This window comes from Cygnus olor, chromosome 10 (assembly GCF_009769625.2).
Source record: "Cygnus olor isolate bCygOlo1 chromosome 10, bCygOlo1.pri.v2, whole genome shotgun sequence".
Lineage (NCBI taxonomy): Eukaryota > Metazoa > Chordata > Aves > Anseriformes > Anatidae > Cygnus > Cygnus olor.
In genome coordinates, this window is record NC_049178.1 from 4,159,455 (window position 1) to 4,176,008 (window position 16,554).

At 40.6% G+C, this 16,554-nt stretch overlaps 1 protein-coding gene across 2 annotated transcripts in view; it reads right to left on the bottom strand.

Moving 5' to 3' along the window:
- Window positions 1-16,554, bottom strand: part of LOC121075510 (CCHC-type zinc finger nucleic acid binding protein) — a 93,136-nt gene that overhangs the window by 23,332 nt on the left and 53,250 nt on the right. For both annotated transcript variants that reach the window (XR_005822996.1, XM_040568894.1), the window contains one exon: window positions 5,235-5,359. The gene's annotated coding sequence lies outside the window, so the exon portion shown is untranslated. The remainder of the gene's footprint in view (window positions 1-5,234; window positions 5,360-16,554) is intronic.

The following is a 16,554-nucleotide window of genomic DNA, read 5'->3' on the forward strand; positions in this document are numbered from 1 at the left end:
TTCAGCGTCCCCCTCCGCCTCTCAGGGCTGAATGCTACAATGAGTCACCACTGGGTGACCAGGCAAATACTGGTTCTGCCTGGTGGAAGCCCAGTGTTTTCAGGAACCAGAGCAGACTGCAGGCAAAATGACTGTTTACATATTTAACAAACATATCCTTTCTGTCTCCTGACCATGCCTCTCCAAGATCTGCTACGAAAAGTTTTACCAACACACACTTTGTCTTTCCAGACTCCTTGGGGTCCCAGCCTGTTATCTTCCCCAGGTGGATTCTTTGTCTTCTCTATCCCTGTTTTTTGAGGGCATTGCCAGAAGTCACCTATGCTCGTCACATTGGGTCTTGGGGCCCTGGGAACACTGACAGGCCGCAATGGCCTTGCCCAGCCTTGCCTGGGGCCTCCACCCACAGTCCCCTTTAGGCCCAGCCCTGGGCCTTCAGTCATGGCCCACGCTATGCTGCAGGGTACTGCTCAGCCACAGCTGTACCTACCCATGGACCCACTGATCCTGACCTGTGGCCTGACCTCCCACCTTCACCTTGGAGCTGTTTCTTAGCAGGGGACCTGCCCAGCAATCACTGGACTATACTCTCAGGAGACCTGATCCTGGCCCTGACTTGTGGACTGACTTTTTGGCTTGACCTTGACCCTGTCTTGTCACTGTGAACTTGTGGGGTGATCCAGACTCATGGTTGAACCTAGCTACCATCTTGGGTCTGGCCTGCTCACCTTGGTTGGGTACCATGGTGCTGGTCTCTGGTGGTGTTACTGCGCTTGGCTTCTGGCGCCCTGTCCCTTAGGGAGCACTGGTGCTTGCTGCTGGCAGTGGGTGCAGCCTTGTTAGACTGGGGCTGTTTACAGCTCCCCCAAAACTCAGAAAATCCAAAATTTGGTGACAATGTAACTGAAAATAGACTTGGAAGAAATCTTGACAAAAAATGAATTCAGAACTCTGATTATCCCACCAACCCTGCTGCAAAACAGAAACACTTCATCCTGTGTTGATTATTTTGCATTAACCCATGCAATGTTCTCCTTGATCAGTGCAGTGAATTCTGTGGACTGCTTGAACGGCTAGAAGATGACCCTGCTCTACTTTAACAGGATTTTCTTCGTTCTAGTCTATTAGTATTGTGTAGGCAGCATCACCCCAATATAAAATGATTTCTCCTGGGGGCAGAGAAACTCTGAGAGCTTCCTGCTCTGCTGATGGTGTTGAAACATCCTTGGGACGCTCACACATTATGGCAGTACTCCACTACCTTTTCAGCCCATTTGGCTATTGGCAGTAACCTTCTGGCTGTACCAGTGTGAAGAAAGGTGTTCCAACCTCAATATTAGAAGCCCTAGGTTCATCTCATTCTCTCGTTGAGATATGTTTCCTGTGCCACCACCTTCTTCTTTTCCCTAAATACCTTTTTGTGGATGGCCTGAGATGCAAAGTTAGGGGCACAGGAGGACTTCTTCCCTGCTGCACAAGTGTTATGCAATGCTTTTCTTCTTTCCCTATGTCCTGAACCTCCTTGCCTCTAAGACAAACTTCTCACATTCCTCAGTCCTGGTGTTCTCATAGAAGAGGTGGACCCTAACAAAGCAGTACTGTTGCATCCCTAATGAAAGGAAATAGAGGCTCAGTGTGAAAAACTACGTGTAACAACACCTGCTACAATAGGTCTGAGTCTGGAGATGGAGCAGATACATTTGCATCTGGCAACAGAAGTGTGGTAGGCATCTGGGACAGCACAGCACAAAATGAGAGAGCCAGGCAGGGGAACCTGCTGTGCACACAGTGGGGAGCATGGATGTGGAGAAACACAGCATAAGGTGACAAGGAAGTGTGGATAATTTATGTGTTAACATGCAGCTTCCCAAAGACATTTGAAAGTTATGCCTTCAGCAAGGAAAGACTTCTCAATCCATTTTAGATTTTACAGATGATGTGTTTTATTGTCTTTGCAGGCTCATCTTTTCCTTCAGAAGTTTTGTTCACTTCACAGAACGGAAGCAGAAAATCTTTGTCTTCCTTCCTTCAACCCATCCATTCTCGGTGATTTAGGTAGTGAGGTAGTGAGAGGACTTAAAGCCAGTCCTAAACAGGTTAGTGAAAGGGCAAGAAGGGCCTCTAGAAGCTCTGGTCCAGCCAGCATACAGATCAATCACAGTATGGACAGGACTAAAGGATTCTGCAGATCTGAAACTACTGCCAGCTTTCAGCTTATGTTGGGTTGGAATGTAAGACAGCTTTATCTTGGCAGGGTGGAGAAAGAGAATAGAGGATTCATCTGGCACCAAGCGTTTTTAAGCCAAATTCCAAATAAAAAATAAAAATTAAAAAATTATAATGGCGTTAGCAAAGTAAACACAACAATTAAATAAATCTGGAAGTCCAGGACTGAGATCCTCATGGCAACTTCAAGTTGCTCAGTTATGTTAGGTAGTCAATCAGGCAAGGGCCGGGAATCTATTTTATCTAATTTAGTTAGAGTTCTCTTGAAGCCTTGGGCAGCTTTTTCTTATTTGGGAGAAGCACAGCTTACCCCACCCACCAGTCACACTATTTTGTATTTCCACCTTCAGTATCTGAATGGGTAGAGCAGGCTGGGAAGGCTGGCACGGCCAGACAGTGCAAACAAATGCCACACTGCTGCAGTGAGGTAAAGGTGCAGGTGCTCGGTATCTCCTTTGCATCCAGTTTTTCAGACACTCTTCTACGACTAGTGGATACCAAGTGGGACAAAATTTTGAAATGTAGTTTCCAGAATGTCTCTCAGATTTGCCAACCTTATTTCTCTTGGCTGTCCTCTGGAGCTTTTCCCTTTGTTCCAAATTCAGACAAGCCACCCCCAATTCCCGATTACCTATCCTTGCCAACTTTCCCTTACTAGTGTTCTCTCAGTACAAGCTATTCTAGTATCAGTAATTTTAGCAGGTCTGTTTACTGTTAATTTAGTAGTTACTTTATTCCAAAATAATTATAAATTCTATTTTCCAAATTAACAAATTCAAGTATTCTGCTATTCTCTTTTTATAAAGCTGTTTTTATATATATTTGGATACCAAAATAAGTGCCAGGTCACCGTCTGTGTTGCCAGGTCACGGCTAAGGACAGCCTAATCCATTTTAGGGCTTTAATGCACATTCCCCAAAACTGTGAATCTTCATGTCAGCCACAAGAGGGAGAACGTGACATGCAGTACACTGAAGTTTCTAGTTTACCAAAGAAGTTTCCAGTTTACAGGAAAGTTACACTGGTTTACGTTAAGATTCTATTTTAAATCAGTTTAGTCAAAATCGGTGCAAGAAGTTGGCTGACATTTGTAGTCAAGTTTAAGAATAGCTTATTTTGGGTTGCCATAAACAGATTCCAAGTTGACATAAACTAAACTAAGAGTCTTTACAGAAGTGTTTATACCAATTTAACTGAATAGGTTAAAACCTCCATGGAAGATTACCCATTGGGACTTCTGTGTTTGCATAAACATTAAGCCTGAAATACACTAATTTAGCTTAGAAAAGAAATGAAAAAGTCTAGTTTAACATCAAAAGTAAACTGTGTACTATATTCATAATCAAATTCACAAAAAGTCCCCCTTGAAGAAGAGACTTGAAGAAATACCCATATGCATCTGCTTGTTTCTATTTCAATATTTCTCATTAATTTTTGTTGTTGATTCTGCATCATAAAATTTCATAACACTGGGGCAACGATGCAACTGAAGACATGAGAGAAAAGATGTTCTGGCACTTGGATATTTAAGAACTTTGCACTTAAGCACAATTTGTAGTAGACTTCTGGTAGCTCTGTAATTTCCTCACAGTAGAAATTGTTTTAATTATGGTGCTGAGGTGTTTCTGGTTGGTCTGACAGGATTCTTCTACGATAGGGGGGGAAATCAGTTTTCTGAGTGACTCAAAGGGAAAGATTTTGTTCAGCTTTGAGAGGTCTGGATCTGCAGAATAACTTCCAGATATTTTTTGTTTCTCTCAGTTAAGATTGCCTTGTTCCTCCCTTTCATACACTTCCTTCTAGGCTTTGTAATCTACATTGCTCCGAGGAAGTGCAGCTGTCATGATGGTTCACAGATCAAAATTCAGCCTTTAAAGTAGCTAAGGCTTGATCCATTAACTACTTTGAAGATTATGACCAAAGCTTTAAACTGGCATCTGAAATATGAAACTTCAGCATGAGTTAATGAGGCCCAGGAAAGCAGCACAGGAGGCAGCTATTGTATCCAATACGATGTGATTATAAAGAGAGACAAAAGCAATTAGCACTGCAGCAGAAGTAAGTAGCAGAGCAAAGTCTGAGACAGTCGGAAGCAAGACTAAATATGGTCAGTTTTAAAACTAAGAGGGGAATTTTTTTACTTCAACATTAAACAGACAAAGAAACTAGCGAAGTCTGAAGACTAGAGTGACATGATCCTCCTCAGATTAACAAGAAGCAAGGCAGCAGTATTCACCACATTTAGGAATTTCCCTGAGCAACACCAAATAGAGAGAGAGGTTGCCCTGGTAGCCAGAGGATGGATAATGGTATTCCTAGAATGCACAGGAATAGCTTGACAGTGGCAGACTCCGGTGATGCATGCTTTGATATCCGATTTACACACTGTGGGTCAAGTCAGCTCAAAGTACATGGAGGAAAATAATCTAAACTGATCTAGCAGTGACAGCCACATTTTCATATCTGTACATTTCTTTTGAGTAAAAATTTCCAATACTTGAAACTTCTGTTACAAAACAGTTGCACCTACATGTTTAACAGTCCAGTATTGGAGTGCTAAAGACAGACCTACAGTTTTACTGGGTGTGAGCTGAAGGAGAAAATGAGAAGGAGTCATTCACAGTATCAACTAAACAGGATACATTTCAATGCCAGCATAAAGAGAGATGCTAAGATTAAGAATAGACCACAAATAGCCCAATAAGTTTCCATTCAATCAACATTTTTCTGGTGGAAAACTGTCCTGGCTGGAAAGTTTCAGCAAGCTTAAATTGTTACATTGAAAGTACTAGTTTTCACTTCTCCATTCTATAAATAGCAAGGGCTCATGATTGCTGGCATTTATTACAATTCTAAATATGATCATGCTGTGACTCATTGGAACACACCAAGTGAGAGAAAATGTAAATTGACAAAACTTAGAGATTCAGGTATTAGAATTATTCCATTCAGCATATACTTTTTGGAGGCTTCCATTACAAAATACATTAAACTTTTCAACTACTCACCACTGCTTGTGCAATTCACAGTAAAGTCACTACAACTTGGTTGTACTCTGCATGTTCACTGCCTTCTCTTCTACACATCACCAGCTGAATGAATGTATTCCCATCTGAATACTGAAGAGGACGGCCTACAGAGAAAAAAAAAAGTGTCAAAATTTATATTTTCAATTGGATAATATTCATGCACAAGCAAATCTTTTATCAGGTGACACAAAGAAAATGGTGATAGCCTTGTTCACAGTCCTAGGGTATCCTCCAGGCTTCCCCACTGGGCCAGGTAGGATTCAAAAAGGAACAAATGGGAGATGGCAGGTCATCACTCAATAGATAACGAGCAATTTTTCTGTGATAGGAGGAGAGCTGGACCTGAGGTTCAATGAATTTCTTCCTAGTTCTATGTCCTAATTTAGGCAACAATATAGATTAACTCAGTAACGTGGTCATTGTGAATGAAATAATCCCAGCAGTCAGTTCACAGCAGGTTGTTAGTGCCAGAGTCATTACATCAGATACATGCACGTTGTAACTTTCTGTTGAGGGGACAGTTCAGAAATGACTTCTGAGAAGTGAAGCTCTAATTTAGAATCTATTCACTGCTTACTGTTAGGACTTTTGTTTTGACCAGGTATTTATTTTGTCTAGTTATTTGACAGCCAGCTGCACTGATGGGCCTGTCAGGCTCGACTCCCTGCAGCTGAGAAGAAAAACATGAAATGCAGCTCAGTTTTTCATCATGACTCTTCTAACTTCTTCAACACCAGCTGAGGTATAGGTATAAAGGTATAAACTTTCTTGCTTGTTTCTCAGGCCTTGTCTCACAGCTCCTTACAAACACTCGTACTTTGGGTCATGGACTCCATAAGCACCACTGTGACAATGTCTTTGAATAGCAGCTATGTCCTCCAAAACAGCTCAGCCCTTGTACCATGGCAACAGCTCATGCATGCTACAGTCATACAGGCTCCAAACACATCCTAAAATACAGTCCTCTATCTACATGTGCAGCTGTGCTCACTAATGAATTACAGTGCCTCTCATCTGCAAAGCCCAGACACAGTTTGTGGTTTATGGATTGCAAGCACTTGGCTGCAGGAGCTTCCACATGTTCTTTATATCCTTGTAGTTGGAATTTTTTAGTCTGCAGCCATAATGTGCCAGCTCCAGTGCTCCCATACTACCATCAAGCACAAGATCCACATTTTTCTGAGAACGGCCTAGGCATCACCGAACCTTTGTGATACAGGACTTGAATACAGTCATCCGAAAGAGGGGTTTCAGATATTCAACCCCTTAATCAATCTCCTCCATCCAACACTGCCAAAACCATTATTAACTTAATGCATAACCATTGGAAGAAAGACTTGTTACTGCTTGTCTGCTTGCCGTACAAAGAAAGGTTTTCAGAATCCCCTCTGCTCCTGTATCTCAGTAGTACTTGTTTCTAGCTACCTGCAGATATTTTGCTGGAGGAAAGCCTTGCTGCAGGACAGCAGGGAAATTATTTTTAACTCTTTCCAGATCAGTCTGTACTCTGAAAGTGAGCTAGTGGATTGATACAAGAATGGCGGTGTTTTATTTAGGAGCTCCTCACAACCAAAGTCACATTGATGGCACCAAACAAAGCTCTTGGGATTCTGAGTTTCAGTGTAAGAGTACATGGGTATCACTTGCTTTGAGCCATGGGGAGAGAAGGCAGGATTTACCCTCACTTGGTCCTCTTGCAGAGCTCAAGTCTGAATCATTGCCACTGGAAAAAAATGTAAGTCCAAGCAGAAAAAATGCTTTAAGTCAGACAAAGAATACAATCTACAAAACAGCATATGCTCAGTCCCCATTCGTTTCATCATCAGCCGCTCCTGCATCCCATATCTGATACCTGCTGGAGGCTGGGTTCACCAGATCGCACTGTTACTGTAGCAGGCTGCTTTAAGGGATCAAGTCCAGTCAACCTCCAGAGTCTGGATGTCCAATGCAATTTTCCCCACACAACTTGTGGACACTTTAAATATTTTCAAATTGGTACTGATATAAATACGAAAGGAAATATGACGACAATGAGAATATGATGCAAGATCCCAGACAGACTTGTACATCCTTCAGCAGAAATTAAAGCTGTATTCAGACTTTCCAAGGGAGGGGAACTTTAGGAGTCTGCTTACCAGGTAGTCAAAGAGACATTTATAAAACTAATCTTGGAAGGGATTTGAGTGTAAAGGGTGGTACTAACGTATCAATTGAGCATCATATATCTTTTGTTGGACAACAGAGTAAGAACATTTGTATAAATTAAGTTTTCAGCTTCTTTGTAAAAAGGCAGAATACAAATTGTATAGAAATCTGAAAAAAAAAAAAGGTTGTAGTTTTGGTATTTTTTAAGCTTATTTTGGATTGCTATAAAATAGTTCTTATGGTTCTTCTCTATTTATGGTAGTGTACAACAGCCTACCAGTTCTCTTTCCCAAATGCTTCCCAGTTCGCAAATGTGTTATCTTGACTAGAAAAGCATGATCTCTGCTGCAGTTGCATACAAATGATTGAAATCAAAACCATTTCTGATTCATCAAAAAATTAGTTCTGAGCAAGAATTTTAACAGGTTCCTACTTCATCTTTTGAGTATGATCATACTTCTTTTAAAATACATTCTTTTTAAGCTCAACAAATCAAAGAATTCTGCCTATAAGGATATCTAAAACATACCAAATGATATATTTTTATTAATAGCAAAGGTGTGAGTGCAGCCTGGACTTTAATCAAACTTTAGCTTTAATAAGCCTCCTGTAGGGAACTGCTGTGGCTATGCAGAAACTCAGTCTTCATTGAAAGGTGTGAGCTCCTCACTTTTCAGGCATTCAGAACAGACAGGATTATTACAGTTTTGTCAAGAAGGAGTGCAGGGATCTGCATATGGAAAGAAGCTAGTTTATTTCTTCATAAAGATATTTTTAAATGTCTAAAACTACCGAAATATCAAATTAGCATCTATTTAATTTCTTGCCCATTAGGTCATTGTAAATTGCAGGGCCCCCAGTCATTGATCACCATGTACCAGGCGAATTATTTTCCCTGAAATTATAAAAATAAATTAGTCTGAGTCTGTGATTATGTGTTATTGACAAGGAGGAAAAATATATAATCTTCCTGAGGTGCAGGGGCCTTTCTCTGTTCCTCGGAGCCCCACATCATGTATTCCAGCAGCTTTGCAATTCCACCACTTTTGCTATTCCAGACTTACAATTAGTAGAAGGCAATCTATTATTAGCTCTACCACCCCACTGAAGTCATCTGCGCTTATACAGATGTACGTTTCTCTGTGTCAGCAATGACTCTAAAAAAATCTCAAGTTTATCCATATTGGAACCTTGTGATTGGAAGGTCTTTTTCAGTTACTATTTGTGATTTCTAATATTATTCCAAGTATTAGAATCACCCGTTCACCCCTAAGCATTTTACCATAGTTAGATTTTAAACCTCTATGAACCAGTAAAGAACAAAACAAAGCTGCTACCCCCAATTCTAGGTAAATGCAAGTAAGCCAGTGTCCCCTAATGCAAAAGTTGTGTTAAAGGCATTTGATTGTTTTACTATGGTCAACAGGCAAAATAAACAGAAAGCTGAAGAGAGTGCAGGTAGCTACCTGTTTTACTTTCGGAGAGCATATGCCCCGCAACCTACTTAGAGAGGCTCCTTCCCTTTTCTTGGGATACCCCATTAGTCACAAATGGCTGTGCAGTATTCTCGTGCCCCAAAGGCTGTATTTGCAGGCTCCTGTCACTCAGGCTGTTTCATCAGGGAAAGTATGTTTAACAGAGCTGCCCTCATAGGCACAGAGTCACTCGGTGGTGGTTAGGAAATGGTTTGGATTGCATCTTGCTATTGCCCAGCAGTAGGAGTTTTGCAAGGGGGTACCTGGAGGTCCGTGTGACAGCCTCAGCAAGTTTGTTTTTTTAGTGTTCTGCTCTCGCCACAAGCAATCTCCTCCATAATCTTTCTAGCAAAACTTTGAAAAAACGGTGTTTTCAATGTTTTCCATTTTACTGCTTTGTCACAGTGATGCACACATAGAATGACTCCTTGACTCCAAACTTCAGGAGCTGGATATTTGTGCCCTGAGTTTGGCCGTAGGTCAGTCTTCACTCTCAGAGAAGCAGAAGCTCTTCCAAGACCAGATATAAAGCTCTTAGACAGAAAATATATATATATATTTCAGCTGAAATTCTAGGGCTAAACTGTCACAGCTTTACAAGTAACTTCAATTTTATTCTGTGCAGCACTGCCCTACACCTGGTGACTGCTTATGCCATTCTATGTAACAATTAGGAAAAAAGGGGGCAGCAGACTCTATCTGGAGAATAAAGACTATGCTAGGGAGTCTGCTGTCTGAGGGAGCCTGTAAGTGATTTTTCTGGCTCTCTGTATATTCAGACAACATGGGTGAGGACACGAATCCTGTTAGACCTGCCAAACGATAAGAAATGGACAAATATGAGGACACCAGTTTCAAATGGGACTGCAACGCTGAGCAAAACAATACCTATCTGAGCCTCATTCCCGCTGCATGTACAGAACACAGTGCTGCACTGCTCCGCATGCTCGCCAGCATGCAGAACCCAGAAGTAAATTAACTTGATTGGGGTCCTAGGATGAAGCAGGGGTTAAGCCAAACTGAATTTGTACATTCACATTACTGAATCATCAGTGGAATTTATGTTTAATGAAGTTTAATGAAGCAGAGATGATGATCCGCATATCTGTACCTTGAACAGTTCCCTTGAAGTTTTTCAGCATCTCTCCCCGTCTAGGATCCCCTGTCTTCTGGGAAGGGGCTGAAAGGCAGCTAACACACCTTGCCTGCCTATGTCCCGGGACACTTCTTACCCAGATACAGAACCCCCGCTAACAAGGGGAGCAAAAGTGCTCAAAAGCAGCTAATAAATGAAAATGATTAGAATACCTAACTCTTGCTTTGGGGAAGGACTGTACAGAATAGTATTTAGTATTTAGCTCCAATAAATATAATATTTTATACTGTAAGTTGAAGCTCTGTAAACAACCTTAGCAAACTCATGAAGTAGCCTCTAAAATGCAGTGTTGGTAGTCAGTTTCAGCCCCTTGCTTCTATGGTTTCAAGTTTTAATAAATACATTCCTCTTGGGTCAAAGCTCTCCATGCGTGGTTCCAGATCAGAAGCCAACTTTCATGTTTGAAAGACCGAGTGAAATGAGTTTTCAGCTGTGAATTATTCAAAAATGGGGTAGGAAGGACAGAGACTTTAATGTTCTGATAAAAAATGTTGCCCTCTGGTTACTCAAAATTTCTAATCAGCTTTAGCCATTAATCTGCTTGGACTCGGAGAATCAGTTCCCAGTGACTCTTGGTTCGGCCTGACTGGTTAAGTTGCTCCGGGAGACATTCTCTGCAGAGATTCTCATAGCTTTATTGGGGTCGGTGCAAGAACTGGGCATCAGATTTCCCTCGGCCAGCACTCCTGTACTAAACTTATCTGCACAGGAGAGAATCTGCATATAGAAATCACAGTGCTCCTTCCTCAAGATGGTGCAAAAGCTCTCCCATCCGAGTAACTCTACATTTGTGTGAAGAAGAACGTGTGAGGGAAATGTGGATGCCCCCTAAAACAAGGCGCCTGAGCATGCAAAAGTTGGTGAATTTCTAAAGGTCACGTTGTTCTCATACTAACTGGGCTTTGGTTACATATTTCCCATTGTGAGGTAAACCTCAACCGTTACTGCTATTTGCTCTTTGCGTATAACATAAAGCATACAGGATATGAAACATGGAAGATTCCGAGATGCAGGAATACTTCTAAATTACATTTTCCAATTTAATACTGAACTACAGTTAAATTTTCACTTCTGGTTTGGTAGTTCCCCTCAGTACTTTGCAGTGCCTCTTTCGCTAATGAATTACAATGTCTCTTCTGGATACTTGGCTGGCGACACAGGACTCCTACCAATTGTCAGGGATGCTGCACCTGAGTCAGCAGCGTGCCTTTGGCCTTGTCAGCCAGGCTGGCTGGAGAGCAGACCAGCATGCAAAGCAGATCAGCATGTTTTACCATACATGCAAGAGCCCAGTTACCTTTATATAAAAAGCCTTAGGGGTAGGTGTCATTTGGAATTCAGATCCAGTCTGAAGTAGCCAAAACCATTTAGGCAATATGATGAAACCTAGATAATGACTTTGAAAAAGACCTCACGTAACCACATATGAAGGACAGATGCAATCTTCAATGCTTCAGGTACCTGTGCCTTTAAAGGAGCTGACATTCACTTAACCTCCCTGGTATGCAGTGTCAGATAACCAATGCTCTGCTGAACAATAGATAGAAAGCTGACAAACTTCCAGAGGAGCAAGCTAGGTTTACATTAGGCATTTTCCATAAGGTCTTTTGACAAGGTACGCCCAGATCTGAGAAAGAGAGCAAGCAATAATAACTGCACTGAGCAATGTGTACAGTAAACAGGCTTGAGAGCAGGTGACAGGCTCAGCTAAAGTGCATTTCTGAGCCTAAAAGGGACTCTTAAAGTGACATTGTGGAGGGCTGTCTCAATCTGTCCGTCTTTTGTTCATTTTATAAAAAAGTTTTTCCTTGAACTGCCAAGTCTACCTGTTCCCCAGGGAGGCTAAAATCAAGTGGGGTTCCTCCTGACTCATGCTTCATAGACAGCAACTGAAGATGTGTAAGTGAAGCTCATTTAACCCTACCCTTGATGTAAACTATCAGCTCAGCATGGCTGAACACACATGCAGCAGTGCTCTAGGTACAACTCGGCTATCTGAGCTGATTCAAGAATGGTTTGAAGTGACTGAACTGAAAGCATGCAGGGATTCAAAGTGTCACAATTAGATCAAGAGACATCTTATTGTCACTATTGGAATTGTCACGCTGTCACTAACATAAAATAATCTAAACATTTAAAATGATCACAGACTTTTAAAATCATGAGTTTTTCTGCTCTGCTCTTCTTGGAGCTTAGAGAAAGCTCACCCTGCTTAGTATTTCTTCCATTATTTTCTAAGATCTTCTACTTTTTGTATGGTAAATAGCACGGGCTGATCAGAAAAAGTTCAGGCTGGTGCTCATTTGAACAAAAGAGCTGCAAAATGTTCCTTTTCTTGTCCGTACATTACTCTTGTGGTGGCTGTATAGCCTACCCTTCCCACAACCTCATTAAAGGCATGTTAAAAAAATACAGGGTCTGTAGCTTTGTATCAAATTCTCTGGCTATGAATCAGGGCAAGAAGCACTGTGCTGTGGTGGCCCTGTTTGTCTTGTTATGCAAGGTAAGGGTATGTCTGTGGTTGTATAGTTAGAATAGATGATTCTGAAAAATAAAGTTTTTATTGTGACTACGTAGTTAAATGATTGGATTTAAAATTTAACTTCTATTTTACTTTGGACTAGAGTTTCCATAATCTTACCTTCTGTCAAGGGAGGGAAACTAGATCAGTGAATTGAATTTGTATCTATTGAGTTTCACTTTTAATACCTTTGCCACAGCCTGTTTGGTTTGCAAAAAAAATACAGATAGATAGATACAGATACAGATATAAAACCAAAAAGCTGTTTTCATTGATTTGACTTTCATTGTTGCTTTTTGTTCTTCCTAAGATTAAGACACTGAATCCAAACTTCTTCATAAAGCACTTGAAAAGCTGTCTTAGCCCTCTGTAAAAACGAGAGAGAGCCCCATCAGGAGTCAGTCTCCTCTAGGAAAGAAACTCAAGCACTTGCTTCCCAGCTGATAACAGAGGAACATGGAGCCTGGGGACTCCTCCCACCCTACCACATAAAACAAGGCACTGAACATCAAGGATCCAGTTTCAACCACAAAGCAGTTGTTATCAACACCAAGGAGTGTCTTTATTCTCATCCTGGCTCTTGACCCGTATCATGAAGATAAATACGCTTTATGGTTGCTTTTCCTATGTATGTATATTGCATGGGACAAGGAAGAATGAAGAGCAATGAAAGTCTAAAGATCTTGTTCCAACAATTTCAGTTGAAATTTTGGCCTGATCTAAGTATGTGCACCACCCTTTTTGCAACTTGCCTTTAATGAAACTATTACTTACTTGAAACGACCTATAATGGTAATATTTTACATCTACCACACATTCATAGCAAGTATATATTTTTCAGAATCCTTGTTACGTGTATTTACTGCTGCTCCATGCAGTTTAGATGGCAGTTTAGTTTTTAGATGCAGTTGATAGTAAAACGTCTAATACTATATTACTCAATTATGTTATTAATGGCATCACAGAGAATTTGTCCATGGTCACATGAGGGTGGCAGGCCTGAGACTAAAACCCTTAATTCTGCCCCACAAGTCCTTATGGTAACTCAGCCATAACTGTTGACTTGGAAGACTCTAGGATCGTCCCCCTTTTTTTTTTTTTTTTGCCTCTGCTGAGATGCCAAATTGCTACGAGGGCAGTTTATGAAGCCCAACAAATTAGTGCTTCTTAGTTGCATTCACGAATGTACTAACTACAACCTAGCTCACCCTGAAGAATGATTCTGGCCGTCAGTTTTCTGAGGTAAACAAAATGAAGCAGTTCTTTCCCTCCAAAATGATATAACTTCTGCATTATCTTAGACTATCATTTTTAGACTCAGCCCTGTCCCAGATGTACAAAAATTTTAGTGTGTTACTTAGTAATGTGGTGTGATTGATCTAAGAAAGAGAGAGACTGGTGGTACTTCCCAATGATGTAATAGTCACATGGGAGTTCACTCCCCTGCTCATATTTACTTGCTGGTTTTGTGTGTCTCCATCTACAAAGCACTATAAATTACACAGAGATTTCAAGGGTATTGAGAGCCTGTACACGAAGGGCAAACAAAATGTTAACTACTACATCATCTTAGATTTTCAAAATGGCCAGGCATAGAAATTCCTATAAGAAATCCAGGATGTTGATGATATTATTTTGGTTTTAATTTTTATCAGTTTTAACCCCAAAAGTGAGGGCAGTAGTCTACCAGGGTATAAAAGTGATGCAAAAAGTAGAGTAGCCTACTTCTCTGATTCTGAAATAATACTAAGAATTAAACATATACATATAAGAAACTGTATCATCTAAAAATTAATTTATTTGGAATAACACATTTGCTTATTTAACTAGTGACGTATTTAATTGTAGCCAGGATTTGTGTTTGTTACAGACATCCAGGCAGCTGTTTGCCTGTCCTGCCCAAGTCTGTATATGTGCAATTGTGAAAGCACTTGTCTCCTTTGGGCTTGGGTTTCTGTTCTGAATGAGCAACCACAAAACAGTCAAAAAGAGTGAGAAAGAAATAAAGTAAAAATACTGTAACGACAGTCATGAAGCAAGTCCAAGTCAATAACAGAATGGTCTTGCTAGGAAACTGAGATCCTTGAAAATATTCTTTGCATACTTAATGTTTCACCAAGCCTGCTACAGCTAATTCAAATAATTTACCTGCACATGAACAATTAATTAAAAGAAGCACACAGTATAGGTTATAAATCAATGTTCAGTCTGTTGATAAATTCAGGTCATGATACATATGAAATCCCTACTTGAGGGAAATAGTTATGACAGTAGATTTTGAAGCTTTTCAGCTGGTGGCATAAATGAAAGGCAAATGTGTCAATGAGACGCATTTACTGAGCAAAATACCACTCTAGCTCAGAGATCTGAATCTGGTTAGCATTTGACAGGAATTTCTTCATTCCAAGTGAAACAAGAGAGAGATCAAATCCTCCTCAGTCTAAAGCAAAATCCTCACGTTGAAGGAATTAATGTAACAAGGTTTGGCTCTGCTAATCCTGGCACACTTTGTACTCAACAGAAAGAGACAGGATCTTCCAGAAACCAACGCAAAATAAAAAATGGGAGTCTACTTCTTTCTATAAAGACCCTAAAGTTTGATACTGCAAGTTAGACTGTGGAGATATTCCCATCCCCTCTCAAAAACATAAGTAAAGTTGCTCTCCCTACAGTTGTAGAACTGAATAAAAACCTTAGGATTTGAACTTAAATTTTCTATGCCTTCCACACCGTATCTCTGTATCATTAGTTTTAAAATCTGCTTTCTCCACAGTACAGATGCCTAACCTTTTTTCACAATGTCCAAAAAAGAAAAAATAAGTCAACAAAGGAAAGAACAACATGCCTGCAAGAGGCATGACAGGGTAGGTAGGAATCTTTCTCTAGAGATTAGTTGAAAAGAAACTGTTTATTAGTGGCAGCTACACAGCACCAAGATTGAGGTCTGAATAAAATACACTTGCATTTGAGAATAAAACAGAAAAATGTATGTTTACCCTAACGCTCAGGACTCACCATCTGCTTTACAAATATTTACATGGTAAGAGCTTAAGGCTTCTTGTGTGTTCTGCTCTCGTGGACTCACTCCATTATATTGCTCGGTGATAGAAATGCAAAAAGTTGATGAATCATGACCAGTAGTGGTAACTCAGTCCCCACTGTTAAATATCTAAGTAGCACCCCATACTCTTTTTACAGCTGCCTTAGGCTACCGTGGAGGCTTCCTAGAGTATCTGGCTGAATTTTCTGCCCAGCACAAGCATTTCTGCACCATCCGTCATAGAAAAAGTACTGTTATGTACATTCAAAGTACATACGAAGAGATACCACATTTAAAACCACTTTTAGCCACATAACTTATTAAATAGAATGGAACATGTACCCCCAAATCACACTTTGGTTCTCAATATCTTAGAGACTTGTAATTCTGCCATCCATGCTTCATCATGGAAAATTCTTCCCAAGGGGAGAAGAGCCCCCTGACAGAGCCCAGTGTGGTGTCATGTTTTCTTTCCTGGTGGTCACCTACTTTTTAGTGCTCATTACATCTTGGGTTGTGCTGACCTCAAGAGGCTGCTTGGTGGTAGATAGTCCATAGATGCTTCCAATTTCCCAGAGACCAGGCTACTTAGGATTCACTGGACTTTCTGCCTTGTGAAGCTTCTCTGAGCCCTGTGGACCAAGCAGAAAGCTTTCTAAGACAGTGTTACTACTTCTGAGCTCTCTGACAACTGCTATGTCAGCTTACACTGTTTTACATAATCTGTATATATCTTGAATGCTGGAAAACAAAAAAAAAAATAGCAGATCAGAAACTCCCTTACCAAAATCAACAAAGTTTTAGCAATTCCTTAAAAAAAAAAAAAAAAGTAACTCAGTGGACAAATTGACAATGAACAAACTGCAAAAATCTTTGACTCATCGTTAAGCCATGATCTGAAGCATTTTCAGGGAGGTGTATCAGGCTGCTAGCCAGTAGCAGGAAGACAAAGTTATGGTTTT